The 21,921-nt window shown below is 42.2% G+C and overlaps 1 pseudogene across 1 annotated transcript; it reads right to left on the bottom strand.

Annotated features, from left to right (window-relative positions):
• Positions 1-8,255: 8,255 nt before the first annotated feature.
• LOC148036064 (uncharacterized) lies at positions 8,256-17,086 on the bottom strand (annotated as a pseudogene). Its single transcript, XR_015690986.1, has 3 exons — positions 16,891-17,086; positions 8,556-8,722; positions 8,256-8,421 (listed from the first exon to the last, which is right to left on the bottom strand). The product of XR_015690986.1 is annotated as an uncharacterized LOC148036064 (transcript).
• Positions 17,087-21,921: the final 4,835 nt, after the last annotated feature.

Here is a 21,921-nt window from a genome sequence, read left to right as displayed (position 1 = left end):
AAAAGAGAGCTTTGGCTACTTATCATGACTTTGATTTAGCAAGTTCCCTTTGCGAAGTTAAACCAGATGTGAACCTCTTGCAATTGATCAAATTATCTCCAGGAGAACGCAAGGAATTTAAGAAGATCCTGCATATTGGGTATATTGTAGAACCCTTGGGCATAGCACGAGTAGGGGAAGATTGGTTTGACCATGGTAAAAAGAACTGCCCTAGTGTTCCAGCTTATGTGGATGGAATATTGGTGGAACATGCTATTGTAGACACTGGATCCTCTGTCAATATCATGAGTTCAAAGTTGATGGAGAGGCTGGGTCTAGGTATCCAAAAAGACAACTCCACCCTTCTTAGAATGGCTGATGATAATCTAAGACAACCAGAAGGTTGCGTTACTAAGGTCCATGTTACAGTTGCGAGTGTAGAATGTTTCTTGGACTTTAGGGTGATCTGATTTGCAAGACATCCTAGCTATCGAGTTTTGCTAGGTAGGCCTTGGATCTTACAAATAGACTGTCAAGTCGATATACCCGCTGGTCGAGTGGTTCTAGGTAGAGGTGCTAATCGAGTAATAGTCTATGCTTACCCTGAGTCTCCTCAGAGTGAGAGAGCTCCTTTATCTTCTACTAAATTAGAAGCATCAGACGATCCATCTGGTAGTGAGACATCATCCAGTGATGAATCTAAAGAGGGGTCCACTACAGAGAATATCTATCAGATAACTCTAAATGAGCCGATAGAGCCGCAAGATAGGATAAGAGATGCGGATGTGATTGAGTTAGACCTTAGCACACCGAATGATTTGCGGCCAATTAAATTAGGTTCCATGCTTAGTTCAGCAGAGAGGGAGGATTATGTGTCCTTGATTCAAGAATTTCGCGACATCTTTGCTTGGAGCTATGATGAGTTGAGAGGCATTCCTCCTAGCTTGGCTATTCATACTATTCCTGTAAAAGAAGGCAGTCGTCCTGTGCATCAAAAGGTAAGGCGTATGCCTTTTGAATTGAGGGACAGACTGTTTGAAGAGTTACAGAAGTTACGGAAAGCTGGTTTAATCTTTCCTGTACAACACATAGAATGGTATTCACCATTTGTTATCAGGAAAAAGAAAAACAACGAGATACGATTATGTGTAGATTTTAGAGATATGAATAAGCAGACGGTTAAGGATTACTACCCGTTGCCGTTTATTGACCAGATTTTGGATCAATTAGCGGTTAGGGAGATATATTCGTTCATGGATTGCTTTGCGGGATATAACCAAATGGCAATTGCAGAAGAGGACAAGCTGAAAACAACTTTTATTATTGTCTTTGGTACTTTTGCATACCATGTGATGGCCTTTGGTTTGTGCAATGCACCTCGATCATGGCAACAAACAGCAGACAAGACCTTTGATGACATCTTCCCCGATGAGTTGAAAGTGTTTATTGATAACATGGGGGCAGCCACTATAAGGGAAAGGTTGTTGATTATTTTAAGAAAATGATTTGAGCACTGCAGACAATTTTGTATCGCTCTTAACCCACGGAAGTGTGTCTTTGGAGTGCCTTATGGGCTATTGCTAGGCCATGTGGTCAGTTCACTAGGGATAGCAATTGACCTTGAAAAGATCAAGGTTATAGTCGCTATGAGTCCACCAAGCACCCCAAAAGAGGTTCATAGCTTTCTGTCATCGATAGGATACTATCGGAGATTTATAAATGCCTTGGCAGAAAGAACATTGCCATTAATGAATTTATTATCCTTTAGTTGTTCATTTGAATGGAGCGACCCTTGTAAGGTAGCTTTCGAGGATGTGAAACAGGAGCTAGTAAAAGCACCCGTTTTAAAAGCACCTAAAAGAGGTGAGGTGTTCTATATATTTTCAACAGCCACCATGCATAGTATCAGCTGCTGTTTAGCCCAAATCAAGGAGGAAAAGTGGTATCATCCGATAGCTTTTGCTAGTTGGAAATTGGGCATTTCAGAGATCAATTATACCTACATGGAGAAGTTGTGTCTTGCGATGGTCTTTGGGACTAAGAAATTCAGGCAGCACTACATCCTCTATGAGAAGGTAGTGTTCTATACGAATGCTGAAGGGCTTAGATTGCTTATGAACAAGCTACAACCGCCTCATCGTTTGGCAAAGTGGTTAATCACTTTGCAGGAGTTCAATTATGAGATTAAGAGTAAGCCACTGAGGTTGCAGGGTATTGTGGAATGCCTTGTGGATTTCAGGGAGCCAAAAGAGATTTTGGCTGAAGGAAGTGATATTGAGGAAATGTTTAAAATTGATACAGCCTCTATCCCATCTTGGTATACTGCTATTATGCATTATCTATCAACAGGAGAGACGGAAGCTGGTTTATCAAAGTCTGAAAAGCGGAAAATCAAACAACAGGCTTTGAAGTTTTCCTTGATCGTCGCAGGGATGCTATATCGACAAGGTGTTGATGATATCTATCACCGATGTGTGATGCCTGACGAGGTTCCTTTTATCTTAGAAGAGTGCCATTACTTTGCATGTGTAGGGCACTTTGCGGGATGGTTGACAGCGCAAAAAGCTTTACGAGCTGGATATTGGTGGCCGTCCATCTTCCAAGATTCCTTTGAGTATGTTAAGAGATGTGACACCTGTCAAAGGCATGACAGTAGAGAGAATAGGAAATGCCCACTTACGCCTATCATGGCTATCCTTCCATTTGAGAAGTGGGGCATTGATTTTGTAGGTCCTATTACCCCATCGTCTACTACTTAGAAGAGGTACATTATAGTAGCCACTGATTATTTCACAAAATGGTCAGAAGCGCGTGTGACGAGGCAAGACAATGCAAAAGAGACTGCAAGTTTCCTTTTAGAGCAGATTATCTGCCGTTTCGGTCCACCGAAGGAACTAGTGTCGGACCGTGGAACACATTTTTTGAACAAAGTGATCAAAAGCTTGACTGAGGCTTGGCAAATCAAGCATAATAAAATGACCCCTTATAATCCGCAAGCAAACGGGCAAGTTGAAAGTACTAATAAGCAGCTTGTGGGTATCTTGTCTAAAATAGTCTCTGAGAAGAAACCAGACTGGGATAGGAAGCTATATATGGCAGTATGGATGTATAATACAACGTTCAAGCGAGCTACTAGCCATACTCCATTCAAATTGGTTTATGGGGAAGAGTGTGTGTTACCCCTCGAGATTGAGTTGCCAACCATAAGGTTTGCAATTAACCATTCTTTGGGAGATAAGGATTCCCTTTTTGAACGTTTTACGACCATAGCCCACCTGGATGAGCTGAAATTGCAGAGCTTATTACACCAGGAGGTAGCCAAGCGTCGGATGAAGCAGTTGCATGATCTTTAAGCCAAGAAATATACCTTTAAAAAAGGGCAATTAGTTATATATTATGATGCGTGTAGGGAGTTGTTTCCAAGGAAGCTGGAACCTAAATGGGATGGTCCCTACAAGATTGTAAGGTTGGAAAAAAATAGGTCTACGGCCCTATTAGCTGGTCTACAGGGAGTAGAGTTTAAAAATAAGGTTAATCTTAATAAGATTAAACCTTATTATTTTTAAGTATGCTAATATAGAGAAATGCATTGCAGGTCATGCTGGGGGTGATTTGAGACCTGCAAAAGAGCTTAAAGCTGGTTGATGGGTCAGTTAATTCCTTATTTGGAGCACCTATATCTAGAGCAGAGATACCATTAGGGGAAACTCATCTAGTGGGGCAAAGGATACAATGTGATTGAGCAAGAAGACGGAACCTTTGTGTGGGAGATCAAAGTCTTCTGCCATCACTGCTTACGACTATTGACAAGTATCCCTGTTGAGTTCAATGAAGAAGGTGAGATGGAGCCGTCAGTTCACCCTCTAAACATGTTGAATTTTCACTACCATAATTATGAATAGAGGAGTTTGTGATGGTAGGCTGTGTAAACCCATTGTGGACGTATACATTATATTTTGACGGAGCGTCCAGGGGCCCTAATAAAAAAGAGAGTATTGGAGTAGTAATCCGAGATCCCCGACATAGAGTTACGATGAAGTTAGCTGCTTATCTCGGGGTAGGATTCACTAACAATATGGCGGAGTATAAAGCCTCGATTATGGGACTGCATATTGCGAAACAAGGTGGTATTCATCGGATGTTAGTAAAAGGGGATTCTCAGTTGATCCTAAATCAGCTAGATGGGACATACACAGTGTGGAATCCCATTCTCTGTATGTATCATCGAACTGCGATGACCCTACTTGAGGAGTTTAAGAGAGTGTCTTTTTAGCTGATTCCATGTTACTGGAATCACTTTGCGGATTCATTGGCAAATCTTGCTTATGAAGAAGACCTTTTCTTTAACAGTGGTCCTAGTTTGGATATTGTCATCAATGATGGAACAGGACCCGGTCGCTTGTGGGGAATGTTATCAAAGCATGCAATATATGGCAGACGATGGTTGATATGGGTGATGCAAAGAGTAGCCGAGACCAATCTACCGTTATTATCCTGGACCCATAGGCTGATTAGACAACATGTTATGCATACGCCTCTTGCTATATATGCAGGAGGGATGGGTCATAACCTTATGCATTTAGTTTAGGGCTGGGAGCCCTGTGGTTTTCCTCCTTGGGAAGGAGCCTATTATTGTATATTTGTGCTATTCCAGGGAAGGATGTGTAGGTGCTATTCTATTTGATCTCGTTAGGCCAAGAGGGCCAATTTTGCGAGGTTTTATTATTTTATTTCATTAGGCCAAGAGGGCCAGTTTTGCGAGGTTTTGAATGTTTTATTTCGTTAGGCCAAGAGGGCCGATTAAGTTTTATGGTGAAGTGTTTTATTTCATTAGGCTAAGAGGGCTAGTTGTCTGTGCGGTTAATGGTTTCTTATTTTAGTTCTGTGCTAGACAGGTTCGGAAGAAGAGCTTGGAAGGAGCCTTTGTTGCGTGGAAGCTTCTCGTGGCCCTATCCAGGTGATCTCTTGCCTTTATGAGTATCGTGGTTTTATGTTATCTATGTCTGGGTACTTGTTAAGGGGTTTTTCGTTTCTTGTTGGGAACCAGAAACCAAGGCATGAAGTCCCAGGTTTAGGTTAAGTATGTTTGAGGGAGATCTGAGTAGTCGTTGCCTCCTGTAAAGACATTGTCAAGCCTTGAAAGACCTATTTTAGACAGTAGTCCTAGTGACCCTATTCTGCTAGCCTGCTAGGTAGCCGTTCTAGGAGTTCTTGTTAGTTGTGAGGCTGTTAGAGAAGCCTGCCAGAAGAAAAATAATGATGATAGAAGGAAAAGAAACCCTGAATATCTTGAAAGACAATAAATATATACAAAGGTGTGTAAAAAGGGGTTCTAACCCCTATAAAATAGAAAAGAAAAGAAAGTAAAATTTACAAGTAGTTGATCATCGCCTTGTGAAGGCTTGGTAGGTTCTTGGGGACGAGTCAGACCGATGCCTTGTATTCCTAGGGGTGGCATCTTGCTGGAAAAGAAGAAAGTAAGGAAGGTTGGAGCGAAAATAAAAGTGAGCGTCAGAAAAGGATTGTGTCGCCTTGCGAGGGCTTGGTAGATTCTTGGGTACCGAGATAGGACCTGAGGCCGATGCCCTGTTCTCCTTGGGTCACTACGCTCAGCTCTCTCCTTTTTACATGCGCGAGTATGGAAAAATAAAAAAACCCTAAAAAAAGAAATATGCTAAAAGAAAATACTTTTTGATCAGGCTATAGGAATCCTCGCCTAATAGAAGCTCCTGGTTGTGTTGTCCTTAGTTAGGTAGGTAGTTCAGACCACCACTTAGGGCAACCTCTTTGATAGTTCTTTTTAGTTTGGCCGTGTTGGAGCAGTCGGTTAGTGACTAGCTTTGGACCTTTTATCAGATTATGCTAGGTCTACTCCTTATGGATGTCATGCCTTGGTTTTGTCAAGGGGTAGGGTGAGCATTGTGCTGTGTTTAGTATGTATCTATTTTGTATCAGCTTGATGCTTCCTTTGGTTGTTTTGTGCAGATCTACTATGGGATTCGACGGGCTAAGTCGCCCTATCCCGTGGTCGCCAATGAGAGTGGAGTTTTGATGCCGGGAATGTTAGATATGATCAATGCCCCACCCTCATTAGGTGCTACCAATGATCCATGGTGTTCAAAGTTGTAAGGCCCCCATTATGAGGAGAAGCCAAGTGTGAGCCCGGACATTGGTGGAGTCCTGACTTGTATATCAGATGAGGTCTATGTGACTAGATGGCAAAAAGGTGACCGTTGTGGGTCTAATCTTTGGGTTAGACGGAATGGTTAAGCTGATAGCAACTTGAGGCGTATTGCATCGAGTTGCGGGGTAAGGGAGTTAAAAGGGGTCCCTATTGTGGGGTCCGAGGGCCGCGGAAGCGGCCCCTGGCTGGGGGATCCTAGGGGGGCCAGTGGCCCCCTGGCGGGGATTCGGGGGCAGCGCCCCCGCCCGATGGTAAAGGGAATATTCCCTGGAATAAGCCCTGGCCGACTAGTGGAGGCTCATATGGTAGGTCGGTCAGTAGGCCGACCTAACGACCTTCGCAGGCTATAAAAGCTAAACCCCTTCGCAGCCATCACTCACTCATCTTTCACCCAGTCAGAGTTGTTGTTCCAGCTAGCCTTAAGCTCTTTACCTATCTTCTATCTAGATCGCCATCTAAGCTTCACACAGTGGAAGCGCATGGGTGGACAGAGCCATCTTTGTATCAGTTGTTTGAAGTTAAAGAATTTACTGATTCTCCTCTTATCTGTTGTGTACTCTCTATCTCTTTCTCAGATTCTGTTCGCTCTGCCGTATAATATTTTACAGAGAAGTGCTTAAAAATAGATAAAAATTACGAATATCAATGGAAAAATATTCAACGTCAAAAGTGGTAACTCCAGCTAGGACGATTTTAAGCGTCAAGTGCTTTAAAGGCGCCCAGTGACACTTGTTGATTTTTGATAAATTTTCAGACTGACGTGCGGGTTGTCAGGAGTCGCGACCGACGCGGGATGTCAAACAGGATGCGTAGAAATTTACAGTACTCGATTTGATTTTTGATAATTTTTCAGACTGACGTGAGGGTTGTGAGGAGTTGCGGCCAATGCGGGATGTCAAGCCGAACGCGCAGAAATTTATAGCACTCGATTTGGACACCGGACAGGGAAATGGCCAACAAATGGGCAAGATTTGAAGAGGTGGACTTCTTTTTTACCAAATGGGCATGACCATTGGGGAGTTGGGAATTTTATGCCACTTAACATGTAGCATATGAAAAAACATGATATGGGGATGAAGAAGCATGGCCAGACAAGCGCTGATTTTTGCACCACCATTCTTGGTGATCATGATGGCTGCCTGCACACAACCCCCCCAAGTGATCATGGGGCTTGATTCCCTCCTGTATGTGCTGACTCTATCGCTGCCCTTCGCTCGCACAATGATGGCCTTGATGAAGATCTCTGATTTTAGTCTTTCTTTCTCCTCCCTCTCTCTCCCTTAAGGGGATGTTCTTGTGTGGAAGAAGACAATGAAGAATGATGGAGGAAAGCTTGTCCGGTGTCAAAGGGTTTGTGAAAGCAAAGTCGCGTCTTCAGAAGACCTTGATAAATTTCAGGATAAAAGATCGAACAGATGAATAAACAAGATGAGAAAATAATGTCAGGACTCTGTTTTATTTCTGTTAATAAGAGTTTCAAGATTCAAGATGAAGAAATCCGAGCAGCCTCTCGAATGCATAGATCATATATACATTTCAAAGAAAATTTTCAAGAGTATGGTCTTCATTGATGAATGTTGCCTTTCAGTTCTTTCAGCCGTTAAAGGTCACAATCCATGTCCCAGAGCTTTTCAAACACTTGGAATTCGAGGTGCCCGATGCTCAGCATGACAACTTGCAAAGATGTCAAAAGCTCGCTCCTTTCTCTCAAAAAGCTTTTTATACACATGAACTACACCATTATCTTCTTCTGCAATTTGTCATGTTCATCTGATAAACCGCTTAGTTTGTGAAAAGCCTTTCAACTCCAACAGATCCACATGCATGTATTATGGTGGATGTCAAACCTTGTTTCAATACTAACTCCACACAATGCAGCTTCAGGACACTTATAAACTCTGAATCAAACTGGTTATCTCTGTACCAAGCCCCACCAGTGAGCTCCTTTGAAGGTTTCAATTCAGCCAGCATGTAGACTTTCTTGCTTTTGCTTGAGATTGATTTGACTGCCTTTATCAGAGAGTGTGTGTATGCGAGTGTGTGTGTTTAATGAAAAGAGAGAGAGAGAGAGTGTGTGTGTGTATACACTTCACCTTCAATTAAAATTTCAACCAATTTTGGAAATAAACACAAGTTTTGGGAGAATTGAGACCATTGTCTGTGCACTCGTGCAAAACAGGACAAACTCCACAAGGAATACTGGTGAAGGCTGAAGATTCAGAAAACCGACTTTGTGAGCCTCGATACAACACAGTGTCCTTGTATATACCAAGTTTTGGGACACGTATCATGTCTTTCGTCTGCAGAAATTTGCTTACAGAAGTGAAGTTAGCATCGCGAGACGAGCAGATACCCCATGGTAGAGAGAGTACACAGGCATAGCAGGAGCAACTGGAGGGAAAGCAGAAAATGGGCCAGTGCCTGTGCTCACAGTCTCTTCTATCTCACCATCCAGCACTAGCATATCCATAAGCTGCTTGACGTCTTTAACCCTTAGCTCTTCTTTTGTGATTCCATATTTTCTCACAGCATCAGCAATAGTCTCCACAGATGGCAAACCTTTCCAGCAAGTCTCGCTCTCGTAAGCATAACAAAATCAGATGGAAATCTTTGCCTTGTAGAACCGAACTCTCTGTTGATTTTGAGATTGAAGGTAGGTGCCCATTCATATGTTCCCAATGACTGCGGAAATCCAAATGAATTTACCAAGGCCAGTGCATCGTTTCTATATTGAAACGCCTTGCAAAATACATCAACAATACGACGAATTACAGCATAGAGAACCAGTCCAACCGTGCGAAAAAAAAAACTGATTTCATTTATCTCGGAGAGCATCAAGAATTGAGCACATTATACCGTGATGAATCCATCCAAACATGCGACATTCTTATGCTTGTTATGTCAATCTGGCAACTCTGAAACTCCTCTTCAACTCCCTGTTTTTGTTATTGAGTTACCTGTACTGCCCTCTGATCGTAAGCAAAGTACAATTCTTCGCATTGCGCTGCAAATCGGACATGGCTTTTCTGCCTTTCTTCCTCATTTTGTTCCAGCATTGCGTTCCTTCTTCCTCAGGCATTCGATCGAGACTCAAAGACCTTCAGAAGAACACCCAGTGGACAACTTTTTCTTCTTTTTTCATGCTCTGTTCCTCCTCACTTGTTTTCTACGCCTTCCTTCCGAATACTCTGTCTTTTTTTTCCTAGATTAGTCTTCACCTCTTTTTCTGTCCCGGCCTCTTTAGCTTTTTAAATTTCCCCTCTTTTACCTGCGTCATAAACCAGAAAAAACCCACTTATTTAGCCACACTTTCCTCTCTTACACACACAGAAAAGCAGCATCTTTTCCTCTTCACGTTGCATGTCCCTTCAACTCTAGGTCTTTTGCTTTGCTTCAAGCTTGGTAAAAGTACGAACACAAAGCATTTCACAAGAGCATCTGCACTCCCCATTGCAAAGCACCTCCCAGTCAGATCAATGGCAAAACAATAACAACCTGCTGTGTGAGCATCAAGTATGTATAATGTAGAAAGAGATGGATAAACAAGATATCCACCGTTCCATTCTCAGTTGTGAGGAAAAACAGTTCACCTCTTAAGGAAACTTACGCTTGTTTCTTCTGTAAAGTTGAACATGAACCAACTGAAAGAAAAATGTTCAAGCAAAGCAAAGCACAACGTCTACATCAAAATATGTACAAAGTAACAAATCTCATGCACAACTTTTGGGTGGTTTTCACACCTCGAATGCGTAGCAATACGACATCCACCCCCTCTAATCCTACGCATCCTCCGGATGGGCCAACTACCCATGATCATTATCATCAAGTTCCACAAACAGATCAATCTCTTCGTTATGCATTTCCGGTAGATCAACAAGTTTATTTGTCATATCATCTGTCTCTTCCATTGGAGTTTCTTGCGGTTGCTCTTCTCTTGAAAATTCTTCCAATGCATAATCCTCATCATTTCTTTTCTTGAAAATCTTGATTCTTTTTCCAGCAATAGGCACTCAAAGCATTGTTCCATCCAATTCTATCAGCTCATATGTTGCATTATCAAAGACATGTCTGACTATATACGGCCCAAACCATCTTTTCACCATCTTCTGAAGTGCAGTATGCTGATTTTCAAGGCTGCTATCAAAGACCAATACCTAATCTCACTCTTCTATTGCTCTTGGCCGCAAGCAATGCCTACTGTCAAACCTGTCCTTATTCCTTAGTCTAGCAACCTTCAACCTGTCAATAGCTAGCTGAATATCCTCAGGTCTCCTCTCCAACTGTCGAATCCGAAGAGCTAAGAGCTCTTCTCTCGTCAAATCCTCCTGCCAAGGTAAAACTGACCAAGTCAAAGCACAAGTCTCAATCGGCATAACAGGTTTCTGACCATACATCAACTCTGCAGGCATATATCCTGTGGTAACACTATGAGTCGTACGATCAGCCCATAAAGCAAATGATAGAAGTCTTGGCCATTCTCCAATCCGTCCTCTACATGCTTTGGCTAATGCTTTCACTATCGGTGGATGCCCTCTTTCACTCTTTCCATTTCCCTCTGGATTGTATGCTGTGGTTAGAGCCAACTTGATTCCTAGCTGAGAGAAAAACTCCCTAGCTTCATCTGCATCCAATTCACCACGATCCGCAGTGATCTTACCCATACAACCATACCTACAGAAAATTTCCTCCAATAAGAACTTACACACTGCACTAGTGGTCTTCGTTCTCAAAGATCTGCCCTCAACATGATTGGTAAGATCCTCTCTAGCCAAAACAATGTACCTCATCTGCCATAGACCCATAGGCATGGTAACCAAATCAACTACCCACTTATAATGAATGCATAGTGGATAGGTCGGATGAAGCTCATCTCGATGACGCACTACTGAATACATCTGGCAATCTCTGCAAGTCTCAACAAAGTGAGAAACATCTCTATACATGCCTTTCCACCAATATTTCTCCTTGATTTTCTCATAAGTAGCCCACACTCCTCTATGACCAGCCCAAGGACTCTCATGAAACTCCCTCATCACCTGTAACTGTGTCTCTCTATCGCAGACAACCCGCAAAGGTAATCCACCTCTTTTCTTTGGATGCTTCCAAAGAAATCCGTCCTTGAGAAAATAACCATAGGCTTTCCTTCTGATCTTCTTAAACTCTTCATCTGCCCATTCATCTCTTTTGCTTAGTGTACTAAGGTACCTGCCAATCTGCAACCAATCTCCAACATAGAGCTCTTCTGTGAAAGCCACAATATCATAGACATGACAAACATGATCAACCATAGTGGCTGAAATTTCTGCATCATCCTCTTCTGCAAGTAGTGTCACCTCATCATCATATCTAGCTCTAGACAACATATCTGCCACTGGATTATCCTTCCCTGCTATGTGTTTAAATTCCGGATTTAATGACTTGATGTATGCAATCCATCTCAACATAGCTATATCCGGAGTAGAGCAACTCGTGATCATACCAATCAATGGCAAGCAATCTGTCTCTACCACAACTGAAGCTCCAATAAAGTACTCCTTGTCACATTTGAGAGCCGTGACAATCCCCAATAACTCCCTCTTGATTTGCGGATATCTCCTCTGTCGCTCGTTTAGGACTTTCGCCCCAAACCGAATAGCATACCTATTTCCATCTGCATCATCTTGACCCACAGCCCGACCTATGCCAATTGGACTAGTGTCAACTGTCAACACAATAGGCCTATCACAATTATAATCCGCTTTTCTGAGAGTAGAAGCATTCTGCAATAACTTCTTCAATTTCCGCATGGTTCTAGTGTGACTCTCATTCCAATAGAATTTCTGCCCCTTTCGAAGCAACTGATACAAACAATCTGCTATGTGTGCAAAATGAGGTATCCAAATCATATAAAACACACAAGCACCAATGAATCTTCGTACCTCTGAAGTAGTAGAACAATACTCTGCAATCTTGCCTATAGCATTCACCTTATCAGGTGAGGGTTTCCTGCCATAATATCCACACATATGCCCAACAATAACAACCTCATTCACTCCAAAAACAGATTTTTGCCCTGAAAGTGTCAAGTTCACTTCTTCTAACCTAGCCAAAATCTTCTCACATGCTGAAATATGATCAGCCACAAAGTATCTGCATCCTTGCTCATTTAGGCTCTCATTCTTCTCTTCTTCTGCACACCCCTTAATGGGCACATCATCCAAGAAAGGCATAGTAAGCTGAGGTATGTAATCACGAAGGACCTTATGCATGGCATTCATCATATGCGCAACAGAATTAGTGGCATCTTGAGGCAAGGTACACATCCTGACAAGCCCAATAGGAGTTCTCATGGTGGTTATGTCCCTGCTTTCCAAAGCCAGCTGAAACTGATCATATCCTGAATACAAATCACCCAAAGAATAGATGGCACGTCCAGCAAATGCCTCTGCAAACTCATCCACAACTGGACCTATACCAACATTCCTGATAGTAACTCTGATCACTGGCTGCATATCCTGAATAAATCGAAGAGTACCATTCTTCTTTGGAACTGTAAACCACCTGTTTGAGTATGGTGCAGATGAAGGCTCAAGGATTCCCATCCTGATTTTCTCATTCAATAAATCAATCAGCTTTGCCAAGTGTGCTTTAGGCACTGGAATAGGTCGGAGATTCCATGGGATATGAGGAATAGTAAAAATGACCATAGGAGCAACAATATCAGGATTCACACATCCAATCTCATGTGGGACAAAAGCAAATCCCCTTCCATGACGCTCAAGCATATCCTGAAAGAATTGCTTCTCTATGGGTAACAAGAAATCACCATTTCCAATTTTCAATTCAGCAAGAGTCTCTACTGAAAACTTATGACCAATATGCTCCGGATTCCTCAAAATTTGCTGTTTAGCAGCCCTCTCTATTTGCTGATCACTGTCAGATGGAAGTGGTACAGCAACCGGCTTCACCTTCTTATCCACAGTTTTGTATTTCGTGTCAACCCTGGCTTCATTATGCTCTTCTGCATTACATAAACCTTGCTATAAATCAGCAATTCTGCACTCCAATGGCTGAATATTCTCAGCCCTCTGCTCTATGGACTGCACAGAAACAGCCCCAAACTCTGAATGCTGAAATATTTCAGCAGTAAACTCTATTGGCTGAAAATTTTCAGCCCTCTGTCTCTCTGAAAGCTGATCATAACCAGCTGGAAACTCTATTTGCTGAATTTCTCCAGCACTCAACACTTTTTGCTGAGTTACCTCAGCCCTGACTCAATCTGTGACATAAAATCTACAATTTCATGAAACATGTCCAGGGACTGCACTAATACATTACCATGACAATTCAGCATATCAGTTTTCAGCATATCTCCCATCTCTATCATCGTATCTGCACAAATCACACTGTCATACATACCATCTATGTGCTCATCATCCTCCAAAATTCTTGCATTTTTCAAATTTTTCTCCTTCTTGCATATATACTGCCTGGCAGCTCTAGACAACCTAGAAGTCTTCTGATAACTCATCAAACTGTTTGCTGAAATTCCAACATAACCGAAGGAGGAAACACTACTGCCAGGAGGCGAGAACTCCAATCTCCTCTCCTCTGTACCACCATCGTCTCGCGAAACGGCGGTACCTAATGAAAACCCGAATCCCTCACAGTGGGCAAAGGTGCATCTCTGAGAGTATCTCTGTTTCTAACATTGTTCACACATACAGTCATAAACTGAGCTGTTCTCATACCATCTTTACTGCGAATCCGTGCATAAGCAGATCCATCATCCATGACCTTTGTTTCCATGCGCATCTCTGTAATGAATGGCTGACCAAGAATTATGGGATAAGAGCATGAATCTTGCACAAAGAAATGAAAATCCTCCTCTACATCACCAATAGATACCCTGACACTAGGGCAGGCAGCATACAAATCACCTGCAGTGTTATTGGCGGCTCTCATACGCCACCCATGCTCTACATCCATAGGCCATCTGTTACTCTCATAAACTCCACGAACTATGAGATTAATCTCTGAACCATGATCAACCAATGCAACATAAGGCACCTGTTTCTCTCCAATCTTTACCATCGTCTATGTAGTTGCCCTAGCCCAATGGCTCCGCAAAAAGTGACTACACGGTATCATGACAGGCTCATCAATTTCAGCATAATGCATAGGCTGAACCCTCTTCTCTACCTGCGGAAAAACAGAAGCATTATCAACCATAACCTCATCCTCATCCTCATCCAACTCTCCAATCAAAACTCCCTGTGTATCAGTGGTAGCCAATGCATGTCTTTTCCTCTTCAAGACCTCCTGAAATTGATCCTGAAACTCTCTTTTTGAGATGCCCAAAATCTCAGAAATAGTGAAAGTCACCTCACTGCCAAGTATCTTATCATTAAAGATTTTCTTCATGTCTGTAGATATCTCAATATCGGACATCAATCTGAATCCTGGCCGCTTTCTCTCTCTAGGCTCTTGCCTCTTTTCTCTCTTTTGAGCATCCTCCATCTGTCGATCTGGCCCTGGTCTTGAAGACGGTCCTGCAGTAGGTGGAGAAACAAACTCACCCCCTCTAGTCTTCTTAGCTGCACTTGGATTTTCTTCATCCCTCTTACATTTCTCCTCAACAAGTACATCTGCACCATGAGATTTAGCCAAATAAGCATAAATAGAATACCTATCAACAGGCGAGTCCCAACCTGTCTCTGATCTGATGCTAGAGCCTGCACTAGTCAAAACAGTTTGCTGAATTTTCTCCTTGTTTGCAGTCTCCATAGCATAAGTCCATAGTGCGGACTGAGTCTCTGATCCCTTCTCAATCTGTACTCCATATGCAGAAGCATCACCTCTAGCTGTCACATAAGAAGTATGCGCAGCCATGTCCTCCACTAACTTCTTCATTCCACCTTTACCAAAGTTGGTAGCAAGTGGAGCTCCTGTCTCAGTCAACCAAATCTTACCATCTTGCCTCCAATATACCAAATTCTGCCTCCTTGCATCCTGGAAAGAGTCACAATCCCTGCAATGCTGATGGTCCGTACTATCACACCAAATACACCTCCGATCTCTCCTAGGTGCACTAGGAGCACTCCTGGGTACAGTAGGAGCACTAGAAGAAGTAGCAGGCGCAGTCGATGCAAACTGCTTCTTCAACTTTCCCACCAACTCCGCTTTGACTGACTCCAGTGTCAAATCTGTGATGCCTTTGATTATGTCATCAAGAGAAGTAGGTACCGATGGAGCGGATGGTTTTGGAGCAGAAGGTGTAGGTATCGGTCGTGGAACAGGAGGAATAGGTGGAGTGGAAACAGTAGGCACTGGCATAGGCCAAGAAACTGGCTGAGGAGGAGAAGAAATAACAGGGATAGAAGTAGGTATAGGAGCAGATGATGGTGTAGGTGTCATGGAACCATTCTGTAGGCGAGTCTTCCATATCCTCCTCTTGGTCAAAGTCGAGACTGCATCCTGAGCATCCTGCCAATCAGTTTTAAGACCCATAGGCTGCGTGCGATCTTCAAGAAGCTCACCCAATTCTTCTTGAAGAGCAGGATCTGCAGCTTGCAAGAAAAGCTCAACTTTTTCAACATCCAATTCTCTTTGTTCAATGGCATCAAGCTGACTATACCTCTCTTCGAATTCTCGAATCAACTCCGAAGCAGCGAGACCTTTGTTTGGCATGTAGACCCACTCTCGGAATGACCGCCGAGTAGCCATACCAAAGTCCTCAAGGAAGTATTCTTCTTTTAAGGCCTTCTTAAAAACTTGCCAATGTGTATTTTGAATAAAAAGATCAGTCACTTTTGTCCTCAAAGCAGGTGTGACAAGACGAAGGAAGTACTTACTCATAAGTCCAGCAGGAACTCCAAAAAACCCCATCTTGATCTCATATGTCTTCAAATATGCTGAAACATTACGCCCGTCAAATAGCTTCTTCTCACTCTCAACTGCTTCAATAGCCGTAGTCGCGCTGTTTGCATTCTCCTGCTCCGAATAGAGTTGCCTTTGCTGAGACAACTGCTGTTGATGCAATTGTTGTTGCTGCTGTATATACAATTGTGTTTGCTGATTTTGGAGCTGCATATACATGGACATATTCTGCAAAATCTGCTTTAGATCCTCTGTTGAAGTACTTGACGCAGCAGTCATTGATGGAGTTGAAGTAGAGGCAGCTGGAATTGTAGACGAAGCTGAAATAGAGGCTGAAGTATCTCCCATCCTGAAATTTCTGCGACGCTTTCACGTCGGGTTCACCAAAGATGTCAAAGGGTTTGTGAAAGCAAAGTCGCGTCTTCAGAAGACCTTGATAAATTTCAGGATAAAAGATCGAACAGATGAATAAACAAGATGAGAAAATAATGTCAGGACTCTGTTTTATTTCTGTCAATAAGAGTTTCAAGATTCAAGATGAAGAAATCCGAGCAGCCTCTCGAATGCATAGATCATATATACATTTCAAAGAAAATTTTCAAGAGTATGGTCTTCATTGATGAATGTTGCCTTTCAGTTCTTTCAGCCGTTAAAGGTCACAATCCATGTCCCAGAGCTTTTCAAACACTTGGAATTCGAGGTGCCCGACGCTCAACATGACAACTTGCAAAGATGTCAAAAGCTCGCTCCTTTCTCTCAAAAAGCTTTTTATACACATGAACTACACCATTATCTTCTTCTGCAATTTGTCATGTTCATCTGATAAACCGCTTAGTTTGTGAGAAGCCTTTCAACTCCAACAGATCCACATGCATGTATTATGGTGGATGTCAAACCTTGTTTCAATACTAACTCCACACAATGCAGCTTCAGGACACTTATAAACTCTGAATCAAACTGGTTATCTGTGTACCAAGCCCCACCAGTGAGCTCCTTTGAAGGTTTCAATTCAGCCAGCATGTAGACTTTCTTGCTTTTGCTTGAGATTGATTTGACTGCCTTTATCAGAGAGTGGGTGTGTACGAGTGTGTGTGTTTAATGAAAAGAGAGAGAGAGAGAGTGTGTGTGTGTGTATACACTTCACCTTCAATTAAAATTTCAACCAATTTTGGAAATAAACACAAGTTTTGGGAGAATTGAGACCATTGTCTGTGCACTCGTGCAAAACAAGACAAACTCCACAAGGAATACTGGTGAAGGCTGAAGATTCAGAAAACCGACTTTGTGAGCCTCGATACAACACAGTGTCCTTGTATATACCAAGTTTTGGGACACGTATCATGTCTTTCGTCTGCAGAAATTTGCTTACAGAAGTGAAGTTAGCATCGCGAGACGAGCAGATACCCCATGGTAGAGAGAGTACACATGCATAGCAGGAGCAACTGGAGGGAAAGCAGAAAATGGGCCAGTGCCTGTGCTCACAGTCTCTTCTATCTCACCATCCAGCACTAGCATATCCATAAGCTGCTTGACGTCTTTAACCCTTAGCTCTTCTTTTGTGATTCCAGATTTTCTCACAGCATCAGCAATAGTCTCCACAGATGGCAAACCTTTCCAGCAAGTCTCGCTCTCGTAAGCGGAACAAAATCAGATGGAAATCTTTGCCTTGTAGAACCGAACTCTCTGTTGATTTTGAGATTGAAGGTAGGTGCCCATTCATATGTTCCCAATGACTGCGGAAATCCAAATGAATTTACCAAGGCCAGTGCATCGTTTCTATATTGAAACGCCTCGCAAAATACATCAACAATACGACGAATTACAGCATAGAGAACCAGTCCAATCGTGCAAAAAAAAAACTGATTTCATTTATCTCGGAGAGCATCAAGAATTGAGCACATTATAGCGTGATGAATCCATCCAAACATGCGACATTCTTATGCTTGTTATGTCAATCTGGCAACTTTGAAACTCCTCTTCAACTCCCTGTTTTCGTTATTGAGTTACCTTACTGCCCTCTGATCGTAAGCAAAGTACAATTCTTCGCATTGCGCTGCAAATCGGACATGGCTTTTCTGCCTTTCTTCCTCATTTTGTTCCAGCATTGCGTTCCTTCTTCCTCAGGCATTCGATCGAGACTCAAAGACCTTCAGAAGAACACCCAGTGGACAACTTTTTCTTCTTTTTTCATGCTCTGTTCCTCCTCACTTGTTTTCTGCGCCTTCCTTCCGAATACTCTGTCTTTTTTTTCCTAGATTAGTCTTCACCTCTTTTTCTGTCCCGCCCTCTTTAGCTTTTTAAAATTCCCCTCTTTTACCTGCGTCATAAACCAGAAAAAACCCACTTATTTAGCCACACTTTCCTCTCTTACACACACAGAAAAGCAACATCTTTTCCTCTTCACGTTGCATGTCCCTTCAACTCTAGGTCTTTTGCTTTGCTTCAAGCTTGGTAAAAGTACGAACACAAAGCATTTCACAAGAGCATCTGCACTCCCCATTGCAAAGCACCTCCCAGTCAGATCAATGGCAAAACAATAACAACCTACTGTGTGAGCATCAAGTATGTATAATGTAGAAAGAGATGGATAAACAAGATATCCACCGTTCCATTCTCAGTTGTGAGGAAAAACAGTTCACCTCTTAAGGAAACTTACGATTGTTTCTTCTGTAAAGTTGAACATGAACCAACTGAAAGAAAAATGTTCAAGCAAAGCAAAGCACAACGTCTACATCAAAATATGTACAAAGTAACAAATCTCATGCACAACTTTTGGGTGGTTTTCACACCTCGAATGCGCAGCAATACGACACCGGATGAGACCGGATTGCTTCCGGATGGATGAAGTCTTGAAGAGTGCTGTTCTTGAAGCTGCTGAGCATTAAATGCATGCTGGAAATCAGTCCCGTTAATCAAGACCAAGAAACCGAGACCTGAAAATAAGCGGTAATGCTATTTTTATGAAGAAAAACGATCTTTTTATGCTATTTGCTTTATGAAACCTTGTTCATATGGGATGAAAGTTCATTATGATATTTTTTTCCATGAGTTTCAACTGTTTGCAACCTGAAAATCAGAAAATATAAGGCTACATGGCCGGAATTAGTGTTAAAATACATGGAAAACACGCTTTTTAAGGGTAAAATTGGGTTTTTTGCTATATAAATGAGAAATATGATATGTCACACCAACTAAATCTGACTTTTTGCTGTCAATGAACCTAAGGGCCATAGCCCATAATCAAATTTCATTTTCAATCATTATTTATTAAAGAAAAATAGGGAAAAATGCCTAAAAATGGAAAAAAATGGGTTTAAAATTAGGGAGAAATAGAAAACGGGCTAAGGAAAATTAGGGAAAATTATATCTATGTTTGTGCAATTTATAACGATGGCAAAGTATGAGGTTGGCCTTGATTTGCCCCTGTTTCTATGTTTTGTGTGTATTTATCATTCTTTTAAAAGGGAAAAATGCATAGAAACCCTATCTAACTGATCAATGATACAAAATGCTAAGAGTTAGATGAAAAGGGGTTGAAACGCTGAAAGATAAAGAAAATATTTTATTTATGAATTGCACTTGGCATATAGGAAACGATTTAAATAAAAAGGATGTAGCATGAGTATATGGCTGAGTGCCTCCTTTCAACGCAGTACGCACTAGTAAAATTCATGGAAAGAATGCTTTATGCATTATGCACGATGCTGATCTTTCTTTTGTGTGAGCACATAGCCATACACGATTTGCATTAAGCATAATAATTAAAAGGTATCAGAAGAAACCTCCTGGATGCATGGCACTTGTCTTCCTTAGGTTGTGACCAATGATGAGCGTGAGAGGATGTCCTAAGCTGTAGGTTAGTCGTTGGGTCCTAAGGGAAAATTGTAGTGAGGAATGGTACATCTTGGAATGTAAAATATTGGTACCTTGAGAGGAGTTTGTGCTCGTTTGTGTTATATGTTTAGCAGCGCATCAAAGGGCCAATCCTTGCGATGTAGGAGAGCTGCGGTGGGGCTCCGACTATTAGTCGGTGGAGTGCCTCCATATGTGTGTGATTGTAGCATCGCCAATGTATAAGGGTTCTCCCTTTGAGGAGTTTTAGGGAAATGTTGGACTATAAACTATAAACTCATAGATTAAGCTTTAGGGCAGTTTGTCCTTTAGCACTTGATAGATGCTTCTGGTCCGCGAGGCCGTGAGGGTGTTTGTGTGTCATGAGCATGAGGTCTGGCTAGTGCTATAGCCAGTGCCGGCCCATTTCAGGTCCCATCACCTTGGTGCAGAGGGGACTTGTCCGATATCTCACAGACTGCCTCGTCATCTTGTGCTTTCCCTAGTGCCTCTCTTATGATGGTTGTCAAGATTCATCCAAAGCCAATGGTGGACGCCTTTAAGGATGATGAGAATCTCCCCCTTCTGTGGGCCTTCTGCCAGACTTGGCTAATGCTTTTGTCGATGTCTCTATCATCTTCCTAAATGGATGTGAAGAATGCCTTCTTTCATGGTGATTTGCAAGAAGAAGTGTATGTAGATCAACCAGCAGGTTATGAAGATTTAAAGCATCCCACGTATGTGTGTAGGTTGAAAAAGGCGCTCTATGGGCTCAAGCAAGCACCTAGAGCATGGTCTGACAAGATCAGAGAGTATCTTGTCAATATTAGCTTCTATGTTTCTGATGCTGATCACTCACTTTATGTGAGAAAGGGAGATGCAATTTTGGTCATCATAGTCATCTATGTGGATGACTTGATTATTACAGGTGATAGTGATAGTGGGATTGCTGAAGTCAAGGATTTTTTGAAGAAGAAGTTTGAGATGAAGGATTTAGGTGAGCTAAGATACTTCCTTGGCATTGAGGTGATCAGATGTGATGATGGTATATGGCTCTCCCAAAGACAGTATGGCTTGGATATGTTGTCCAAGTATGGTATGACAGCATGCAAACCACTTTCAGTCCCGTTGGAGCAGAATGTAAAGTTGAGTGCTGATGTTGGGGATGAGATAGAAGACCCTACTATGTTCAGGAGGATAGTGGGGAGTTTGATCTACATGACCATTACAAGGCCAGACTTGAGTTACGTTGTTGGTCTTGTGAGTCAGTTTATGCAAGTACCTAGAAAGCCACATTTGGATGCAGTCACACGCATATTGAGATATGTGAAGTCCACATTACATTATGGACTTTTCTATGAGGCAGGTACAGATGTACAGGTGTTTGGATACACAGATGCAGATTGGGCTGGTAGTATGTCTGATAGAAGATCTACCAGCGGATACATGTTCTCTCTTGGTAGTGCAACAGTTTCTTGGAGCAGCAAAAAGCAATCTATAGTTGCTTTGTCGAGTACAGAGGCTGAGTATAGAGGTGCTGTTGTTGCAACATGTGAGGTAGTATGGCTGCAAAAGTTATTGGCTGATTTAGATGTGCAAGTGTCTACGCTATGATCAAATGCCATTTCCTTAGGCTCCCTCTCCAAATACTCTATCTGTGGCCGATGTTGAGAAGTAAGCATGGGAACTCTCCTTATACTAGAGAGGATAAGGTTAGCTAGGTGTAAATGGATTGGATGATAGGAGAGCAAGGGGAAACCCTAACCCTAACTCCTCCAGAGGCTATATAAACAGCCTAAAGTACACACTCACTATAGAGGAGAGTATACTAGTTGTACCTTGAACAACTAACTAAGCAAAATCTTATTCTTGTACTTGAGCTCTCTCTCTTCCTCTTGAGCACACTGTCTCATGCTTCCAACTCTGATTACCAACATGGTATTAGAACCATCTCTAATCCTTTAGCTTCCCTCAGCTTCCTTACATCAATAAAGTACACATGAGCTTTCAATTTCTACCTCTTGCCTCTTGACCACCATAGCCGCAGCCTGAACCCACCTCTATTGGAG

This window comes from Lygodium microphyllum, chromosome 5 (assembly GCF_053477565.2).
Source record: "Lygodium microphyllum isolate KBCC chromosome 5, Lygodium_microphyllum_v1.1.10, whole genome shotgun sequence".
In the NCBI taxonomy this organism is placed as follows: Eukaryota; Viridiplantae; Streptophyta; class Polypodiopsida; order Schizaeales; family Lygodiaceae; genus Lygodium; species Lygodium microphyllum.
Note: the sequence above shows the minus strand (reverse complement) of the source record. Positions and strands in the feature narration are given on the sequence as shown.